The 21,267-nt window shown below is 44.1% G+C and overlaps 1 protein-coding gene, 1 long non-coding RNA gene and 1 pseudogene across 2 annotated transcripts in view; 1 reads left to right on the forward strand and 2 right to left on the reverse strand.

The window, feature by feature from the left end:
- LOC105476936 (small ribosomal subunit protein uS5 pseudogene) overlaps positions 1 to 1,413 on the reverse strand; it is a 325,515-nt pseudogene extending 324,102 nt beyond the window's left edge.
- On the forward strand, positions 1,355 to 20,079 carry LOC139359980 (uncharacterized). The gene is made up of 3 exons (XR_011616808.1): positions 1,355 to 1,429; positions 1,549 to 1,939; positions 19,948 to 20,079. It is a non-coding gene; the product is annotated as an uncharacterized lncRNA (long non-coding RNA).
- Positions 12,101 to 21,267, reverse strand: part of LOC105476945 (suppressor of cytokine signaling 6) — a 122,269-nt gene continuing 113,102 nt past the window's right edge. The window contains exon 4 of the transcript XR_011616807.1: positions 12,101 to 14,318. The gene's annotated coding sequence lies outside the window, so the exon portion shown is untranslated. The remainder of the gene's footprint in view (positions 14,319 to 21,267) is intronic.

The raw sequence follows: 21,267 nt of genomic DNA on the forward strand, positions 1-21,267 counted from the left end.
TCCCAACTTGATTCTTCTATCTTACACTCAAAATATTATTAAATCCCATACTGACCCTGCACTGCAGCATCCTGAGAAAACTCCACCTGCACCCTCTGGATGTGACACAATTCCTACATTCCATTGTCAGGCAGATAGTGAAGATTACTTAGTACTAGGTGGGGGGATGTTTTATGGCAATTCCTGGGCTTCAGTTTCATCCAGTGTTGAGTGCCAAACCCTCCAAGATGACACTTCCTCTTTCATCATGTGGATTTTGCATCCTTAAATCTTCTTCTAGTGTGTTGCTGTGTAATCCTCCTTGACTGAATAAACAGTTAGGACTGTATTTCTCAACTCATGGAGAATTCCTGTTGCCTGGTGTCTGGATTTGTCAGAAGTCTCACCCAGCCAATTATAATCAATCTTTATTTTAGAAGCTGTTCTTTTTTCTTTTGTTCCCCCACAGGCTTAATTCACTTTACTTTTTGTGTATAAAACTCTATGTTGTAGCCACAGCTGGAGCCTGGGTCCTCTGCACGGAGACTCTGGTGTGGGTCTTGACCAGGTGGTCAGTGAATTCCTAATAGGGAGACTTAGTGAGTAGGGTCTCGTTCCAAAGGTCAAGGGTCAGGTAGCTGTAGATCTTAGAGATGGCATCAAAGGTGGCCTTGGTGAAGTTGCCCAGGGTGGCAGTGCAGCCCCTGGCTGAGGTGTAGCAGTAATCGACACCAGCTAACATGAGCAGCTTCTTGGGCACAGCCGCCGAGAGGATACCAGTGCCCCCGGGCGCGGGGATGAAGCACGCCAGCACAGAGCCCCAGCGGCCGGTCACCTTGCAAGCGACGGTGTGGGACTTGCCTATCTTGTTCCCCCCGTAGCCTCTGCGCACGGGGACAATGGAGAGCTTGGCCAGGATAATGGTCCGCGAATGGCAGTGGCCACCTCCTTGGAACAGTTAACACCCAGACCAACGTGGCTATTGTAGTCTCTGATGGCAACAAATGCCTTGAACCTGGTGCGCTGGCCGGTGCGGGTCTGCTTCTGCACCGGCATAATCTTCAAAACCTCGTCCTTGAGAGAAGCCCCCAGGAAAAAGTCAATGATCTCAGATTCCTTGATGGGCAGGGAGAAGAGATACATCTCCTCCGGGGACTTGATCTTCATGTCCTGGACCGGGCGGCCTAGCTTGGTGATGGGCGCCCACCCCCTATCCTCGCCCTTGCCTCCATAAGCTCCGCGGCCTCTGCCCCGGCCTGGTCCACTGACAGCCACTACCCCCGCCCCGGATGCCACTGCGGAAACCTCCGCGGAAACCTCGGCGGAAACCACCGCCAGTTCCGCATCCCAGGGTCCCCCGGGGCTTCCGGCCTCCGCTGCACGGGTGTCATCCGCCATTTGGTGTTTTCGCGGGGAAGACGTAGAAGCTGTTCTTGTTCGTCATCACTAGGTAACATCCTTTATTTTAGAAGCTCTTCTGTGTTCCTCATCACTACGTAACTTGTTTGTTTTAGAAGCTGCTCTATGTTCATCATCGTTACGTAACATCCTTCGTTTCCTGTTCTTAAGGGCTTCCAGAGAAAATCCGAAGTCAGAAGCACACGGGCATCCACTTTCGGCCGCCCTGCCTGAATATGACATAGACGGGTGTGACCAACATAAGAGTCTTCAGGAGGCTCGGTTTGGTAACTTAGGCATAGTTAATACATCCACATCATTTTTCTGAATTCTGTGTTTTTTCATCTCTTCCTCCACATTTATTCATCTAAAAATGGAGGGAGAGGTTCAAAATTTTTTTAAAAACACGCTGAAGAATAGTGAGCCTTCTTCATTTGGAATTCATCCCAGTGTTAAAACAAATGAAAGAATATTGTGCAAATTTCCAGGAAAATGTCAATGATGACTGGCTAAATTGGAACAAATATCGAAAGACTCCAAAATGTTTACATCCCAGCTGGAGGCAAGTATTTCATTCCAAGTCAGGGACGAGACAAAGTGAGACTGCAGCAGGGGAATAGGCACAGTGTGGGTCCCAGCCCTCAGCATCACCAAGGTGCATTCCTCCCTGAGGACACCAGAGTTGTGACGAGTCCTGTTCCTTTAGTTTTAGATGTTTCCTTGCAGAAGCCACCCCCATTTTGACCACTCCAATAATACTGTAGGTGGAGTTCAAAAGCTGAAGCGGGTACACCGTGCCTCCAGGTTGTGTTTGTGGATGATACCCTATCAGAGTCTGACTGTCGTCTGACATTTGCATCATTTCCCTGAAAGAACATGTGTAGACAGGCCAGCCAGTGGCCCTGTCTGTATGGCAGTGGCTGTGGCACTCAGTGTTGAGTGTGGAACTAGGACTGTGTGATCACTTCCCTGTATTTCCCTTTCCTTATCTTCTTTTGTTTTTTTTTCTTTTTTGAGACAGTCTTGCTCTGTAGCCCAGACTGGAGTGCAGTGGTGTGATCTCGGCTCACTGCAACTTCCACCTCCTGGGTTCAAGCCATTCTCCTGCCCAGCCTCCTGAGTAGCTGGGATTACAGCCACCTGCCACCATACCCAGCTAATTTTGTTTTGTATTTTTAGTAGAGACAGGGTTTCACGACGTTGGCCAGGCTGGTCTCAAACTCCTGCCCTCAGGTGATCTGCCCACCTTGGACTTCCAAAGTGCTGGGATTACAGGCATGAGCCACCACACCCAGCCTAATTTTTTGTATCTTTAGTAGAGACAGGGTTTTGCCATGTTGGCCAGGCTGGTCCTTAACATAAAGAATGATAATGACTTCCTCACAGACTGTTGAGAGAGTTAAATAAGTCAATACACATATAGTGCTTAGAGGAGGGAGCAGTAAATGTTAGTTTAATGATGTGAACACACACAGGCATACTTGATAAAGCCTAGTGAATATTTGATCTATCAGTAACAAAATATTTAAAAAACAGCAATGAAGATCAGCAGTTTATTTTATAATTCGGGAACTAGATAGCCACAAGCAACAGTTTCACTTTGACTTTCAGACACCACTGAAACACCTGTGCTAGTATTCAGGCTAAAGCTCTTGAAGAGGGTAACATATTTTCTCTACCTACCTACCTCTGGCCACAAGCACTTATGTGAATTGGAACTCAGGAAATGGTCAAAATTGATGTACTCACCCCTATTTATATGAATGTTGATTTAAATAAATTATTGAGATAATTTAACACATTGATTGTTCAGATTAGAATTAAACAGAGTGACCTTTGAAAATTTCATCTCATGATTACTCTTCATGGCACCTACCATCAACTCTTTTCTTAACCATTGCTCAATACTTAATCCGCACTCCTAGTCCTACCTTCTAGCTTGAAGTTATCATTAAACTAAATAACAACCTTTAAATGAAAAGCAGGATGATACAGTCTCATTATCCCAATACATAAATCATTTGGTTGTAATGCCACCAAAATCCATCACCACAGTAGCAGCGCCTTTCCCTTGTAATATGAACATTGTTTCTAAGTACTTATTCTTCTAAGTCAGAAATGCTCTTCCATTATTACATACATCTGTGACAACCATTTCTGAATTCAGGTTTTGTTTGTTTGTTGGAGACAAGGTCTTGCTCTGTCACCCAGGCTGGAGTGCAATGGTATGATCTCAGCTCACTGCAGCCTCGACCTCCTGGGTTCAAGCAGTCCACCCACTTCAGCTTCCTGAGTAGCTGGGACAACAGGTGTGCACTACCATGCCAGGCTAATTTTTGTATTTTTTTTTTTTTTTTGTAGACATGAGGTTTCATCATGTTACCCAGGCTGGTCTTGAACTTCTGGGCTCAAAAAATCCACCTCCCCAACCCTCCCAGAGGGCTGGGATTGCAGGTGTGAGCCACCGCACCTGGCTGAATTCTTGTTCCTAGTGGCTTTTGTCCTAAGAAACGTCTGTTTGTTTGTTTGTTTGTTTCTTTGGAGACAGGGTCTCGTTCTGTGACCCAGGCTGGAATGCAGTGGCTCAATCACAGCTCAATCTAACCTAGAACTCCTTGGCTCAAGTTATCCTCCTACCTTGGCCTCCCAAAGTGCTGGAATTACAGGCGTGAGCCACTACACCTGGCCCTTAGAAATTCTGTAAGCTATTCCTTAGGGTGAACCTGGAAGCACCTTAGTAGATCCATTAATTCATTTATTCAGCCAACATTTGCTGAGCCCCTGCTGTGCTTTGAGCTCTCCTCTAGGAAGCATGGCAATGCATGCAGGGGCAAGTCTGCGTTCTCCCACGTGAGTGAGGGCTTCACCATCTCGAGGTGAGGTGGAAATGCAAGGGGCTAGGGACAGGAAGAAGCAGATAAAGGAAGGGGACCTGCTTTGCTGGCTGCAGGTACACAGTCAGCAGCTCTGACACGGGAGCTCTCCATCAAAACATCATCGCAGAAGAGATGATTCTTCCTGCGTCTAGGACAACAGCATATACAGTCTCTACCAGATGGCACGGACAGTTTATGGAGGTGGATGTGTAAAGCAAACATCCTCCTCACCACTCACACCCCTCCCCTCACAAGCCTCAAAGCAGCTCAGAGCGTTCTGCAAAGAGGAGGCTCTGGTAGTGCCGCAAGCCCTTGCCTCCTGTTTACATGGCAGCGACTGTCACTCTTTTCCCCAGAAGAAATTTTGCTGTACTCTTCGAAAAGCAAATTAGGAAAGCATTCCTGCTGGCAAATGGAATGTGTCTTCCTGCCATTGCCAGCAGTGCCAGGGAAAAAGAATTGGGGAAGAAAATCAGGGTTTTTTCCCCACAGCCTCACCTAAGCTTGGGTGTTGGTACCCACCTAGAAAGAAGAGTGAGTTTAGTGCTCAGTAACAGTCAGTTTGACCCAGAGCTGGTGGGCAAAGGCCTAGATGTCTGGCCTGCTTTGTCTAATTCTAGAGCTGAGGCTAGAGGAGAAGGCCCTTTCTCTGCATCTTAGTATATTCCTCCAACCCAATATGACAATAAAACACACTTACTTATTTACATTGTTTGGATCTGCCCAAATCTCATGTTGAACTGTAATCCCCAGTGTTGGAGGTGGGGCCTAATGGGAGGTGATTGGATCATGGGGGTGAATTCCTACCTTGGTGCTGTTCTCCTGATAGTGAGTTCCACCTCAAAAGGAAGCTACCTGGTAAAACTGTCTTGCTGCCTATCAGGGTCTTTGAACACATTCAGTGTTGAGGAGCAGTGTGACCAATTTTGTCGCAAGAAAGTCCCTCCCTGTGAAAGACCATCATACCTGGCCTGACAGCAAAGCTGCCATGACTTTTCAAAAGCCAGTCCAGGCCGGGTGCGGTGGCTCACGCCTGTAATCCCAGCACTTTTGGAGGCTCAGGCGGGCGGATCACGAGGTCAGGAAATCAAGACCATCCTGGTTAACACGGTGAAACCCCGTCTCTACTAAAAACAGAAAAATTAGCCGGGCGTGGTGGTGGGCGCCTGTAGTACCAGGTACTCGGGAGACTGAGGCAGCAGAACGGCGTCAACCTGGGAGGCGGAGCTTGCAGTGAGCCAAGATGGCGCTGCTGCACTCTAGCCTGGGCGACAGAATCAGACTCCGTCTCAAAAAAAACAAAAACAAAAACAAAAGCCAGTCCAACTGGCAGCCAGGAGGAGTGTGTGAGTCTCTAGTACCCCAGAAAGGTAATAGAAAACAGGTCTTTGAAAATGATACATTTTATGTTAGAAAGGCATTGGTATATACTAATGTTTTAATTCTTCAACACGTGATGCCACAGCCTCCTAATATCTTCTGGAAAGACCTCTGTCACTCACAAGTATGGTCATGGCCAGAGGAATTTAATCAGAGGGCATTTAGCAATTCCTACTGCTACAAAGAGGGCACCACTCATTGCCTACCAGACCCTCATCCAAGTGCTTTCATTAATTCATGTCATCCTCCAGTCCACCCTATTATGTCAGCACTTTATAATCATGCTCATTTTCCGGTAAGGTGACTGAGGCTCAGGGTTAATGTCAACTGGAGATACTTACACCTGGAACATGAAGGGAGAGAGAAACAGACATAAACAGAAAGAGATCTGAAGATAACAGAAAAGCAAGGAAATACCAGTAACTAGTGTCATGTTACCTCCCTACCAACTGAAGGAAAGTCCATTCAGATGATTAAAACATCTTAGGTATTCAATAGCTTATTTCTAAATTATTTTTCATTTTAAAATACAAATAGAAACATAAAATAGACTAAAAACGTAATTAGTAAAGGTTCTTGTAACTGCCTTTGGATGTGTGAATTTGGTGAGGCTACAGTCCCCAGTGATTCAGTCAAACCCTACTCTAGGGGTTGCTGGGAAGGTATTTTGTAGATGTGAGTCAAGTCCATAGTCAGTTGACTTTATTTGTTAAGGGAGATTATCTGAGATAATCTGAGGCAGCCTGATTCTGTCAGTTAAAGGATCTTAAAAGCAGAACTGAGACTTCTCTGAAGAAATTCTGCCGGTGCATAGCAACTCCAGCCCCTTCTGGAGACTACCCTACAGATTTCAGACTTGACTATCCAGCCCCGTGGTTACATATCCAATTCCCTGCAATATGCCTCTTAATAACTATGTCCTGCTGGTTCTGCTTCTCTGGTTGAACCCTGACTGATACAGTTGTTAAAATGTTATTGTAATTAATGTATAAGAATGAATTAGTAGTATATTGTGCTGCTAATAAAAGCTAGTACATTTAAGTGGTTTTAAATTTTTCCCTGCGTTCCTGTTTACCTATGAACTTACACTCTCTCAGAGGAGGGACTCAGAAAATCATCTGCTAAGCCAAAGTAAACTCTAAATGTAAATTCCATCTGAACAAATTATGAATGAGTGGAGTCGTAATAAAGTTGCAGAATGTCAAATGAGAGAGAGTGAAAGATGCACCTTCCCTTTGATTTAAAGCACACACACACACACACAAACACACACATTTTAGAAGATTTTATTAGATTTATTATAATATTATAATAAAGATTTATTATAAATTTTTATAATTTTTAATATTTAATTTTTAATTTTAAGATTTTATTAGATTTATTATAATATAATAAAGATTTATTATAAATCTTTAGAAGATTTATTCACACACACACACACACAAACACACACACACACATTTTAGAAGAGATCTGCTTCCCATGGATATTTTCATTTATTCTAACAGCATTCACTGAATGCCAGTGACATCCTGAACACCTTTCAGCTTTATGACTCTATTAGTCCTTTCTTGCACTGCTATAAAGAAATAGCTGAGACTGGGTGATTTATAAAGAAAAGAGGTTTAATTGGCTCCCAGTTCTGCAGGCTCTACAGGAAGCACAGTGTCTTCTGCCTCTGGGGAAGCCTCAGAAAACTTACAATCATGGCGGAAGGCAAAGGGGGAGCGAGCACTTTGCATGGCGGAGCAGGAGGGAGAGAGCGGGGAGGGGAGATGCCACACACTTTTAAATGACCAGATCTCACCAGAACGCACTCACTATCAAGAGAACAGCACCAAAGGGGAAATTCACCCCCATAATTCAATCACACCCCATTAGGCCCCACCTCCAACATTGGGGATTACAAGTCAATATGAGGTCAGGGTGGGGACACAGATCCAAACCAAATCAATGACTGTGCATGTCATTCAACATCTCTACATCTCAGGTTCCTCATCTGTGAAATAGGGATACAAATTGTACCAGCCTTGTGGGACCACAGTGATGATTAAGTTAGTTAAGGTTTCCAAAGTGCTTAGAATAGCCTGACACGTGGTGTGCAACATCTATTTTGTGGGCTGGGGAAGCTGGCAAGAACTTCACAGAGGAGGTGGTGCTAGAAAGACTTGGATTAGGGAAGGAGCACGAGGTACTATCCTGAATCATGGGCAAACCGGTTGAGTGAAGCTTGGAGGCAGGAAGGAAGGAAGCTTGTGATAGTAACCCTAATTAAACCAGCCTGCCTGCCGTGGATGGTTCTTACTAGAATCCCCAGGAGAGAAGGTGAGGGCCAGATTTTGAACAAAGCAAAGCCTGGATTCTACCTCTAAACCACATAATCAAGATATCTTAAAAATGACAGTTCATGTTTTTCAAAAGGATTTTGTGGTTAAACAAGCTTGGAAAACAGGGTTAAAAAAAGGCTAACAGGTTTCTTTCAAGCAGGATTTCCCCCAGTGACCTTAATCTGCTAACACACTGCCAGAGGGGGTCCACAGGCAGCAGTTCCCAAAATAGAGGACAGAATCCTCTCGCTTCGAGCATCTCCCAGGAAAACTGTTCCAAGGTGCACACTCCTGCAAATGAGGTTTATATTATCTATATTTTCTGCATTCTTGATGCTCTGGTGTCTGGGCCTTGCTGACAGGGGAGAGACTGCCCCTCTCGGGGCTTGCCAATTCTTAGGGATAGCAAACAACTCACCTGGGAGCTCATCCTTCATATGGAAACTAACAATCCAGAGCCAACGCCCACCGCATCTTCCACCTGGCACACATACCCTGGAGACAATGCTCCTCTGCACTAATCATCCAAGAGCCAGGTACCAGACAACTAGGGACAACCTCTGTAGCCCAGAACCCACTGAAATTATTCAGGCTTACCAATCCTAAGCCTACCTAGCCTTGCCTTTCCTGTGGAAGCCACAATAAAGCTTCTTGCCCACACTCTGCTCCCCCTCTCTCCTGCCTCCGGACCCACCCTGGTGTTTCCTCGTGGGGCCCAGCAGGACGCTTGCCCCCTCCTCTTGGGAACTGTTAGTAACAAACTGTCTTTTCCATACCAATCATCTCCCAACCTGTTGGCCTTACCATAGCTCAGTAACAATAAAACTACAATTTGAAATACTGGTGTTGGCAAGAAAGGGCTTTCAAAGACATGTAAGCAGAAGAGTAACATCATTATGTTGCAGAAATACTCATCTCACACATCCTCTCTACACCTCATTTTGAATTCCCAGAGCATTATTAGAGCCCCAGGAAGCCCAATATCAAACTGAAATGTTAATGGAGAGACACAGAGGGGTCTGGGGAGCCTGAACCCCCACATATTTGGGAGAAGTCCTACTAAATGTGATGAGACTTTGGGAGTACAGCACATCTGAAAGAGGGCTGTCCCCTTGACCCACCTGGGATACCCCGTAGCCAGTTGCAGCTTCTCCACTGTGTTTAGGTGATTCTAGAGGTCAGAGGTCATCAGAACTTGTGATTCATCTGCAACTTTGCAAATGGAGGTACCCCAAGGACTTGCGAAAGAAATCCTACCTCTGAGCACTTCATTGCCTCATTTTTCTTATCAGCAATATAAGGAGGTTGACATACTTTGTGAAATACCTTCTGGCTCTGAAATTCTGTGATTCCTATTCTCTCTACAGAGCTACTAATTCCAGCAAATTTTATAATCCTGTAAAAATCACTCTAAGTCACAAATATCAGGATTGCTGTAAAACTTTTCTATGTCCTTTTGTTCTTTTCTATATGATGCCAGTTCTCCAAAGGGCACTTCTCTTTTGTGAGTTACAATTACCCCTACTATTTATTGTGAGCCAATTAAAATAAATACTGTACTTTGGAAAAGGAAATGTACTTTTTTCCCTAGACCCATGCCAACCTTCATTCCACATCTTACCGCATCATTTAATCAACTGTGATTTTTATCTACAGTCGGAAAAGACATTAGGGAATTAATGACTCACCGCCCAACCAGAGCTCTTTTAGGTCAAGAGGGCACAGGCTGCACCCCTCCCCCATGCAAAAGAGCACTTGGCAGAGCCCTGAATGGGGACTGCAGTGAAAAAAAAAACAAGGAAATGAATCACTGGGCTTGACCAAGACTTACTAGTTCTGTCTCCAAATGAAGAAACAATGACAAAACTGCTGATTGTCTGATAAACAAATTAGAGCCAAGAGTGGGAGACAGAAAGATTTTAACTGTTATCTTCTAAAGGGAGAAGTTTGCAACCTGATAGTAGGTGCTTCCCTGGACTTCCATGAAAACCAGCTGCCTGTCATTTGATCTGTGTGTGGATCTCAGGTTTCTCATACATAAAATGTCAGTTTGGAGACAAGTGGTATTTCAAATTAAATGTCTTCGTTAGTCGTTAAATACGGAGCTCGATACTGAATCCTTTGACCATGCTCTTTTTTCAATACAGAGAATAGATGCCCAGGTATTGCTGGACTGTAACAAAGCTACCAAAGAAGTATGCTCATTGCTCAAAGATTTGTGCAAAGTGGGAAAAATAGCCTTACGGTCAGGAGCATTATTCCCACCTAAGCCAGTCAACATTGAAATGCTTGACAGCACAATTTGAAGGAGAAGGATATGAGCAAAGAAGATGACGACTGACATTTAGCTTGGCCAGTGGGTTATTAGTCATGAGAAAGAAAGGCAAAAGCAATAATAAAGTAGAAAAGATTTGCCCCATTAGTCAGCAGTGTAAAGAAGCAGGTGTAAATGACAGCACTGAACATTGGAAGATGTGGACCATGCCAGAGAGATTGTCCCTGCGGAAGCATTCAACTGTTGTAGCTAAACAATGTTGTAATTATTCTTACACTCTTGTAGGGCCATCACTATATCTATTTATTCAATATTTATTTATTGAACATCTACTTATACATAACTACCTTAATCACTTTAGTGCCTATAGAGACAAATAATTTCTGCATTTAAGAACTTTTCTGACTGGGCGCAGTGGCTCATGCCTGTAATCTCAGCACTTTGACGGGCTAAGGCAGGTAGATCACCTGAGGTCAGGAGTTCGAGACCAGCCTGGCCAACATGGAGAAACCCCATCTCTACGAAAAATACAAAAATTAACTGGGCATAGTGGCGGGCACCTGTAATCCCAGCTACTCGGGAGGCTGAGGCAGGAGAATTGTTTGAACATGGGAGGCTGAGGTTGCAGTGAGCCAAAGTCATGCCACTGCACTCCAGCCTGGGTGGATGACAGAGTGCGACTCTGTCTCAAAAGAAAAAAAGAACCTTTCTGTCAAGTAAGGGAAACAGCTAATGACAACCCACTATAAGTACTATTGCGCTTATAAATAAAAAGAACAATGAGCAAAAATATTGTTACCAAAAATCTTATGCTCAAGGTGAGATTAAAGCTTGCTTCAAAGAACAGATAAGATTTTAACAGGCATGTTGAGAGGTAAACTATTATAGGAAGATTAAACAGAAAGAGCAAAGGTATTCCTTAAAATGGTTTACAAAACCCTTCCAAAGTTGACCTCACCACTCACAGTGCCTCACTGTCTGTAATCCCAGCACTTTGGGAGGCTAAGGTGGGAGGACTGCTTGAGCCTGGGAGGTTGAGGCTACAGTGAGCCATAATCTCACCACTGTACTTCAGCCAGAGTGACAGAATTAGAATCTGTCTCAGATTTAAAAAAAAAAAAAAAAAAAAAAATGCTGATCTCCACTTAAATTTTCTGCTTATAATTCTCCCCACTCACCAAACTTCTTGCATCCTCCTATTTGTCATGTTTTCTGAAACCTCAGGGCCAGAAACAGTTTTTTTTCCCCTAAACTTCTATACCTAGAAAACTCCTGATTTCCGCTAGAACAGAAAGTAATTATTTCAGGCTTTGAAGTCTATGCTGTCTGACTCAACTATTCAATTCTGCTGTTATGGTGTGAAAATAACCATGAACGATATTTAAATGAATGAGCAGGCCGTGTTGCAATACAACTTCCTTTACGAAAACAAGAAGAGGATTGGATTTGGCCCACAGGTCGTAGTTTGCTAACCTCTGCTATAGTGCAGCATTACTCTCTCCTGGAAGGGAATGATGTGCTTAGTCCCATGAAATATATATGCCCACCCTATGCAATGCAACTGTCTCATGTACTATTGGTTGTTTAATTGAAATTCAAATTTAACTGAGCGTCCTGTGTTCTATCTGGCAATCCTAATATATGTCCATCAGAACTTCCTGTCTTCATAACAGCAATGCCAAAAATCCTAAGTGCTCAATTTCTGGCAAAACATGTGCGTCTCTCGCTTTTCTCCAGCGGACGTTTCCCCCATCCCTTCATCTTCGATTCCCATTCCCCCAGACTCTCTCCCCTCTGCAAGTTTGTGAATTGTTTTTAGAGAATGAGAAAGTAATTTTCATTTCTTTAATGGGTGTTTAAAGAATTAAGGAACATTTGTCATTTCAGATACAGAAAAAGTCTCAGGATTTCCTCCTTCCCTGGGTTTTACACCGTTGTATTAATCTAAAAGTTACCCATTTGATCATCTCCTTATAATTCTCGCTGATGATTCAGGAGCTGTACTGCCTGTGGTTGGATTTGCTGTGATAACTTATCTCCATAGGACAGGAATGTATTAACTGGTTGCATCTAGATTGGAGCTGTTTTCAAGAGTCTCCTCATCTTTTAGACTAAACCTCTCATCTCCAATGCAGAATTAAAGACTCTGCTTCTTATGAAAGAAATCACAGGCACCAGCTACTCTTGGATAATGTTTTCTTGTTGTGGGAGGTGGGCAGTGGGACAGGAGTTAGGAACTGAGCGGAGAGGAATCTTGGAACTCGCAGGCTCTGCCAGCCACAGTTCTCTTGGCACCTTCTCAGCCACTGCGTCATAGCTCTTTCCTGTGTGTCCTCCGCATATTCAGGTAACTCTCTCTCTGCCCTCCTGGTTTTTCACACTAACATACACCATTTATATTTTAAGGGAGCTTTAGTGTGTGTTTTTAATGATTAACTGCTCTAGCACAGGTGCCTTCTGGCCGCTTCCACCCAAAAACTCCTTCAGCTGAGACGCTGCGACGTCTTCCTGCCCCTCCTATGATGGTGGTCATAACAGTAACAGTGCGGCTGTTGGGAGGTGGCAGGGGAGGTGGCAGGGGAGACTTAGGGTCAATCCTGCTCTAAATCACTGTCATATTCACCTGCAGAATATAACTAATATTGAAACCCACAGACCACAGAGATGAAACACCCACATTTCCAACTCAGATTATAAAGCACAAATCCTTCTGTCTCATCTCCCACCTGCCTCCCACCTCACCTATCCATAAGCTGCCCTTCATGCTGCTGGAAGAATATTCTTTCTGAAACATCAATGCTCACCGGTCTCTCCTGTGCTCAGGAGCAGCCCCAGTATCTAGTGGCTGCAGGGCAGAATCCAGGCTTGCCTTCACGGCCCCCTCCTTTGGGCCTCTCTACTGTCCCAGCCTCATTCTTCAGTGCAATCCACAGTCAACTTCACATGGCTGTGCGATCTTCAAGTGTGAGTGTGTTTTCTGTGCCACTCACTCTTTCATCCATTCAGTCAACAGATGTTAACTGAATATCTGACTTAAGCCAGGCACAGTGAAACACACTGGGGATAAAGTGGTGGAATGAACTTACAGTCCATTGGCGGATGAAGAGAACTGAACAGGGTCAGAGTGATGGGACCCCAGGGAGCACATAGGAGGAACAAATAATTCAGAGAGGGAAGGACGTTCTGATTTTTCTTTGCTACATCAGGCAACTGTGTGTGTGTGTGTGTGTGTGTGAGAGTGTGAGTGTGTGTGTGTGTGTATAACTCTAACTTGTAATGTGGAGTCATCCCAGCAAAGATGCCTGGTCGAGGTCTCCTTATTTTTATCTGTGTCCTCTTGTGTTCCCTACTTTATCACTGCCATTTTGCCTATTACCATTAAATTGCTTTACAAAAAACAATACACCTATTCTCCAGATTACCCCCCAAAACACATTTAAATACACTGCACCTAGCCAGCTGCAAATTTTCTATTTCTACTTGGGCCTGGGAATTATAGTATCCACCAGTAACAGTACATACAGATCCCTGACATTTGTATTACAGATGGTAATTTGACACATTTATTGCTCTCAGACCAAAGGTATTCCTGGAGGAATGAATTTTAATTTATTTCTAGCTATTTTTTTTTATTACCAATAGACAATTACTTAGATAGCATCTTGAGTGAATGCACCCCTTGTATCCTAAGCATCCTTTGTAGCCAGCTCAATGGATGAGCAAACACGTTGCCTCCTCCGATAAATGCGTTGCCCTTAGATCCCAGCATCACGATCCATCTCTCAGGCCTGCAGGAAACTAGATGCTATCACGTCAAGCATTTGCTTTATGGTCTGGGGAAAATTAGCTCTTCAATTTCAAGCTGAAGGCTCCCGGGCAGGGTTGTGTTCTAGAAAGATATATTGCTCTGTGTTGCATTGAACCTGAATCCGTAATCTCAGAGGAGGGTGGGGCCAGCCGAGCCTCCAGAACTCGGCTCAGGCAACAGCTCCATGGCGGCAGGACAGCAGGTGGCACCTCTGACATCTCCTGAGCCTCCTCTCCATGGGACTCTCATCGATGAATTGACCAATAACGTTTTTTCTAGTAAAATAAAATCATTTTAATGAAATAATAAAATAAAATTGGGGAAGGTTTTGGAGATTATTTTCTTTAACCAGAATTCCAATACTTTCATATACTCTATAATTTTAATGTTATCTTAATTGTCTTTTTTTTTTTAGTAGTAGTAGTAGTAGTTTGGCTTTTGTTGTTGTTGTTGTTTTTGAGACGGAGTCTCGCTCTGTCACCCAGGCTAGAGTGCAGTGGCACGATCTCAGCTCACTGCAACCTCCGCCTCCCGGGTTCAAGCGATTCTCCTGCCTCAGCCTCCCAAGTAGCTGGGATTACAGGCGTGTGCCACCACGCCCAGCTAATTTTTGTATTTTTAGTAGAGATGGGGTTTCACTATGTTGGCCAGGCTGGTCTCGAACTCCTGACCTCAGGTGTTCCACCCGCCTCGGCCTCTTGAAGTGCTGGGATTACAGGCATAAGCCACTGTGCCCAGCCCAAAGCCACCGCGCCTGGCCCTGTTCTCCTAATTTTCAAAAATAAAACACTCCCAGAGATTTAAGGATATTAAAAAGGTTTTGAAGATAAATTCTAACTGCGGCTACATCTGGAGGGAGAGATTATGGGATTAGCTCTACTTTTTTATTTTCTATATTTTGTATGTTTGAATTTCTTTTAGAGATAATATACTTTCTCAGAGTACACATACATTTTTTGCAACCAGAAAAAGTAATTTTTGCAGGTTGCAAACTTCCTAATTCCTGTTCTATGTAAAGCAAACTCTCAGTGAATGTGCATCACATATATTTTTGCCTACACTATGAAGCCATGCTCCGATAAATGCTCCATAAATATTAGTTGAATCAAATACTCAAGAAGGAATCAGCATGTTCCTGTCTCCAGGAGCATCGTGTGTAGAGTAGGTCTGGCCGTCACTGTCTGGTCATTGCTGCATAGCTGAATGCAGCTAAAACGAATAGAAGCGAAGAGAGGAGAAACTACAGAACTGGAGTCTCTGAGGGCTGTGCCGAGCCTCTGCCCCTCACATCCCACAGCCCAGCACTAACTAGGTCACACTGGAAGGCTATGCCTGAGAGTGCCTTCGGGTGTTTGTTTGTTTCTTTTATTTTATCTTATTTTTTTAGACAGGCTCTTGCTCTGTTGCCCAGGCTGGAGTACAGTAGTGTGATCATAGCTCACTGCAGCCTTGACCTCCTGGGCTCAAGTAATCCTCCTGCCTCAGCCTCCCAAGCAGCTGGGACTACAGGCCACACCATCACACCTGCCAGTTTTTTTGTTTGTTTGTTTAATTTTTATTTTTGGTAGAGATAGGTCTTACTACGTTGCCTGGGCTGAACTCCTGGCCTCAAGCAATCCCTGCATCAACCTCCCAAAGTACCACCCTGTACAGCCCTGGCTTGCTCCCTGTTCCCTGATCGCCTGGCAGCCCTGATTGTAAAACAGGCTTCCACCCTTGCTTCACTGTCACCATCACTGTCACTGTCACACCTGGAGTGGAATGAAGCACGACTTCAAATGACACCACCACCACCACCTTCTGCTCCCCATCACCCAGGATGAGCCCCACCTCCTGTGGAGTGTGGTTGCCTGGGCAGGAGCTTCGCCAGCCTGAGTCACCCCCTAGGGAGAGGCTCACCTCCTCTGCCTGACTACTTTGTTGAAGAGTTTGCTGAACACCTAAGTAGAGAAAAATAACGAAATGAAGCAGAGTTGTTACCCTGATGCTTTCAGCTTTCTATTTTATAAAGACTCTGAATACAGACTAATAAGTATTCTAGTAACAGGTGTACTTTTTCTGCTCAATGTTTATTATTCTGCTTGACTTGATTAGGGAACTCATTAAATGTATTAAAATTTGAAAGTAAAGTAAAAATAATTTTATTTTATTTTATTTTTATTTTTGAGACGGAGTCTTGCTATGTCGCCCAGGCTGGAGTGCAGTGGCCGGATCTCAGCTCACTGCAAGCTCCGCCTCCCGGGTTCACGCCATTCTCCTGCCTCAGCCTCCCGCGTAGCTGGGACTACAGGCTCGGCCACCTCACCCAGCTAGGTTTTGTATTTTTTAGTAGAGACGGGGTTTCACCGTGTTAGCCAGGATGGTCTCGGTCTCCTGACCTCGTGATCCGCCCGTCTCGGCCTCCCAAAGTGCTGGGATTACAGGCTTGAGCCACCGCGCCTGGCCTAGTAAAAATAATTTTATTTTGGGATGCTCTAAGTTTTGCTACGTCACTTCTTAACCTTGAAATTAGCTAATTTAGAATTGCTTGCTGATTTTTAAATATATTTATCATGATTGTCTTTACATGTGACATAGAAACATGACTTGTTTTCATATATGTAAACTTTATAGCAAGAGCTTTCATTAATCTTTCCATTAATTTCACTCACATACTTTGAAATGCTGAATACTGGATTGATCTCTGACCGTTTTGCAAATAAAAATATGTACATAAACACACAAAACAAGACATATGAACTAAAAACTTTTAAATGGTATTTTCAGAAGATAATATTTTTCTATTTCAATTCCTTATTGGCTAGATTTTAATTAGCATTATGAGAGCTCATAAGACATGTCTACTAATGTTTCGATGTTTTGAAGAAAATCCTGTTTAGGCCGGGCACGGTGGCTCACATCTGTAATCCCAGCACTTTGGGAGGCCGAGGCAGGTGGATAACCTGAGGTCAGGAGTTCAAGACCAGCCTGGGCAATATGGTGAAACCCTGTCTCTACTAAAAATACAAAAATTGACTGGGCACAGTGGCGCGTGCCTGTAATGCCAGCTACTTGGGAGGCTGAGGCAGGAGAATCACTTGAGCCCGGGAGGTGGAGGTTACAGTGAACCGATATTGCGCCACTGCACTCCAGCCTGGGAGACAGAGCGAGACTCCATCTCAAAAAAAAAAAACAAAAAACTTGTGTATACTATGATAGGTACAAAACCATCCTGCCCACTAAACTTCTCTTTTTTTCTAGTTAGAACAACTTGTATAGCTCACATCTGCTGAAAACCAATATAATATTCTTTGCATATTTGAAAAGCCACTTTCATTCATATACTTTAGTTCACATATTTATGAGAAGCAATGTGTTAATGAACAAGTTAAAGTTTTAAGTAGTTTGGTGTCTTTAAATGAGGGATTTGTGAATGTTTCAATATCTTGACTGAAACAAATGCCATTTTTCAGTTAATCTAAGATACATACTTGGCAGCTAACTTATATCATCTTAATTGAATTTGGAAACAACTCGTTTTTTCTAATAAACTTTTTTCCCACACACACACAAAGAGCCTGCAGAGCACTAGCAAGCATGCTATTTTTACTCAAAGCCTGGGCACAAAACGAAGCTAAACCTGATTAGGAAATGATGTCAAGAGATAAAAGAAGTGCAGGATTTGCTCTCTGGTAACTCCAAGGAAAAAAGTTCTGCAGCCCTTCAGTTGTCTAGGAGAGCATCACTGAGAGGCTCGATCAGTGACACCTGCTGAAGATTTCCATGGGAGAAATCAACCCCTGCAGGCTGGGCAGCAGTGGCCTTGGCACCCCTAACACCAACGCGAGGCACCCCTGACACCAACACAAGTGCAATCCATGCTGCCCTGATGGCGGGGGCCCAGTCTAGATGGATGGAAGAGATGCAAGCAGAGGATGGGGAGAGACTTACATCAGCATCCATAGGTTCTGGAAAGTTCCTTGGTTCCCACATATCTAAGGCAATCTGCTGCCAAATCTAGAACAACCAGGGACCGTGGTGAATAACTCAAGACCCTGATGGAGTTTGGGTAGAAAACACCAGAGACAACCCTGAGTTCCTAGAGCTCTTGAGAAAGAGGAATGATAGTTAATGCTTTACCAACAGAATTTGATAGGCTCCACAGACCCCAACCTCACCTTTCAGGGACAAGCTCCCGTTTTCTCGACTTTACATGAAAACATGTTGAAGACCTAGTCCACATGTCCGTCTTTCGGTGGTGGCTTAAAGTTTTTTAGAATTGGAGCCTAAAGCTAAAAGGAGGGTTAAAGGGTTGTGAGTTGAAGGTTAGGAGGATGATCCTGAAACACTGAGTTGGAGCCCAAGTGGCTGTCCATCCAAAAGGTGGCCCTGGTCAATGGCTGGCCTGAAAAGCCGGGATGTCCTGTGTGACCAGGGCCCTAGGTATGCAAGTCTGGGGAAACCCTTTGTCAAATCCAGGGAGAACATGAAAATGAAGAAAATGTGTCCACTTCTTTTTTCTTCTCCCAACTAATGATTGCAGTTCTGCTTGACCAAGAAGGATAGGAATTCATTGTTACCCCACCTGTATTTGTTCATGTCCCAGTGAGTGTAAGTGTGGGAGCTTGGCAAAGCCTCCACTTCCTGCTCCTTTTACTTTTTCTTTTTCTTTCTCTTTCTTTCTTTTTTTTTTTTTTTTTTTTTTGAGATGGAGTCTTGCTCTGTCACCCAGGCTGGAGTGCAGTGGCATGATCTCAGCTCACTTAGCCCACCTCCCGGGTTCAAGCGATTCTCCTGCCTTAGCCTCCCGAATAGCTGGGATTACAGGCACGCATTACCATGTCAAGCTAATTTTCATATTTTCAGTAGAGATGGGGGGGTTCACCATATTGACCAGGCTGGTCTCGAACTCCTGACCTCAAGCGATCCACCCACCTCGGCCTCCCAAAGTGCTGGGATTACATGCATGAACCACCATGCCAGGCCTCCTTTTACCATTTTACTGGCATCAACTCCTTCATCTTGACCAGTCACTCCTGTTTACTAAACCCTGCACTTTGTAAAAACAGACACATTTTATGCCCTTTGAATGAAACTTGTTTGTTTGCAAAATTCTCCCTCTGCCTCTTGTTTAGAATTATAAACCAAGCTTACTGGTAAGCTGGGCTTGTTACTGATATTATCATAGGCTTAAAACTGGCTCTAAAGGTATATCTGTGTGTGTTTTTTTGTTTGTTTAATTTTAATGTTCAAAACACATTGATTTACTAAATCACTTGCAATTGACTTATATAAGACAATTTCAACAAATAAAATGTATACTGAAAAATTATTGTATACAATGGACCTGTCTCTAGAAAAAAAAAAAAATAAGTCTTATTTATCAATTGAGGAACAAAAGTATTCCTTTTAGTTTAATGTAGGTTTTAGATAAACATTTCTTGGCCAGGTGCGGTGGCTCACGCCTATAATCCAAGCACTTTGGGAGGCTGAGGCAGGTGGATTACCTGAGGTCAGGAGTTCGAGACCAGCCTGGTCAACATGGTGAAACCCCGTTGCTAGTAAAAAACACAAAAATTAGCCGGGCATGGTGGTGGGGGCCTCCCAGCTACTCGGGAGGCTGAGACAGGAGAATTGCTTGAACCCTTGAGGTGGAGGTTGCAGTGAGCCAAGATCAAGTCATTGCACTCTAGCCTGGGTGACAAGAGCGAAACTCCGTCTCAAAAAACAAAAAAAGAGAGAAACATTTCTTATGGAGTCCTGCCACAACAAAAGTGAAATTCCTAAGAACAACTCGAGTATCCAGTGAAATATTAACAAATGAACTGTAATTGCTTTCAGTCATATTCAGAAAATCTAATGTGTTTACTTGCTTGTTGAGTATTTGCCAGTCTAATCTTTTTGGCTTTGGTGATTAACTTTCAGTGCTTCTTTGCAAGCTTTTCCTGAGGCTGATCAAGTCGGACCTGTCAACTGAAATCTCCCGGCGATGCCTGTCCTGACCATCAGGAAGGACCTTGAGTTTCCAGCAGTGTTTCTGTTTAATTTCTGCATATGCATGTATTACTGCTTGAACATTCTCAGGAGTTTTAAACCTAGCCTGGTATTCTGTATCTCCTTCTAGAAATCAATATAAACAACTTCCGGGATCACTGCCAAGTATTCTGTACAAAATCACTCCTGACTTAAAATTCGTGTAAAAATCGTTCAACTTTTTATAATTCATGAAAACGTTTCATCAAACCTACATGAAGCTTAAGTTCCTAAACAGTTCAAGAGCTCTCAGCTTCTCTGTGTGCGTGTTTTAAGGCAATCAGAAGAAATATCTGAAAGAAGAGTTGCAGTCAGTCTTTTGCTCAGGAGTCCCTCCCAGGGAGGGATACCGTAGCCCATGGTCTTGGGAAGCCTGCACGCCGGGCGGCATGTCTGAGGATGGGCGGCCCTTCCTCCTATCTCCAGACTAAACTATCTGCTTTTTTCCTTCACATTCCTCCATTAACTTAACCTTCTCCCCTCTTCAATATTGGAAAGCCCAAAGTCTCCAGGTGCTGGATATCCAGGCATCACTTTTGTCTTCTTGTCCCTTTCCTCCCCTTCAAGCCCAGCAATTACAATGCCAGGCTACAGGGAACAGCCCTGGGTCCTAGGAAGACGGAAAGAAAGGGAAAGATGCTGGATTACTGATCTTCCCAGCACCATGAGTGCCTTAGTCTATTCTGGCTGCTATAACAAAAAACCACAGACTGGTGGCTGGACATTCATTTTCACACAGATCTGGAAGCTGGAAGTCCCAGATCAAAGTGCCGGGGTTGGTTTCTGGTGAGGCCTCTTTTTGTGGTTTGCAGACAGCTGCCTTCTTACTGTGTCCTCATATGGCCTTTCCTCTGAGCTTGCACAGAGGGGGGGTGGAAGCGGGACGGAGAGAAAGAGAGAGGTGGGGAGAGCATGAGAGTACACCAGAGGGTGCGAGCAGACTCTGGTAATCTTTTCTTCTCTTTTTCTTTTCTTTTTTTTTTTTTTTTGAGACAGAGTCTCACTCTGTTGCCCAGGCTGGAGTGCAGTGGCACGATCTCAGCTCACCTCCAGGGTTCAAGCGATTCTCCTGCTTCAGCCTCCTGAGTAGCTAGGATTACAGGTGTGCACCACCACGCCTGGCTATTTTTTGTATTTTTAGTAGAGACGGGCTTTTGCCATGTTGGCTGGACTGGTCTCGAACTCCTGACCTCAGGTGATCTGCCAGCCTCA

Source organism: Macaca nemestrina, chromosome 19, assembly GCF_043159975.1.
Source record: "Macaca nemestrina isolate mMacNem1 chromosome 19, mMacNem.hap1, whole genome shotgun sequence".
NCBI lineage: Eukaryota > Metazoa > Chordata > Mammalia > Primates > Cercopithecidae > Macaca > Macaca nemestrina.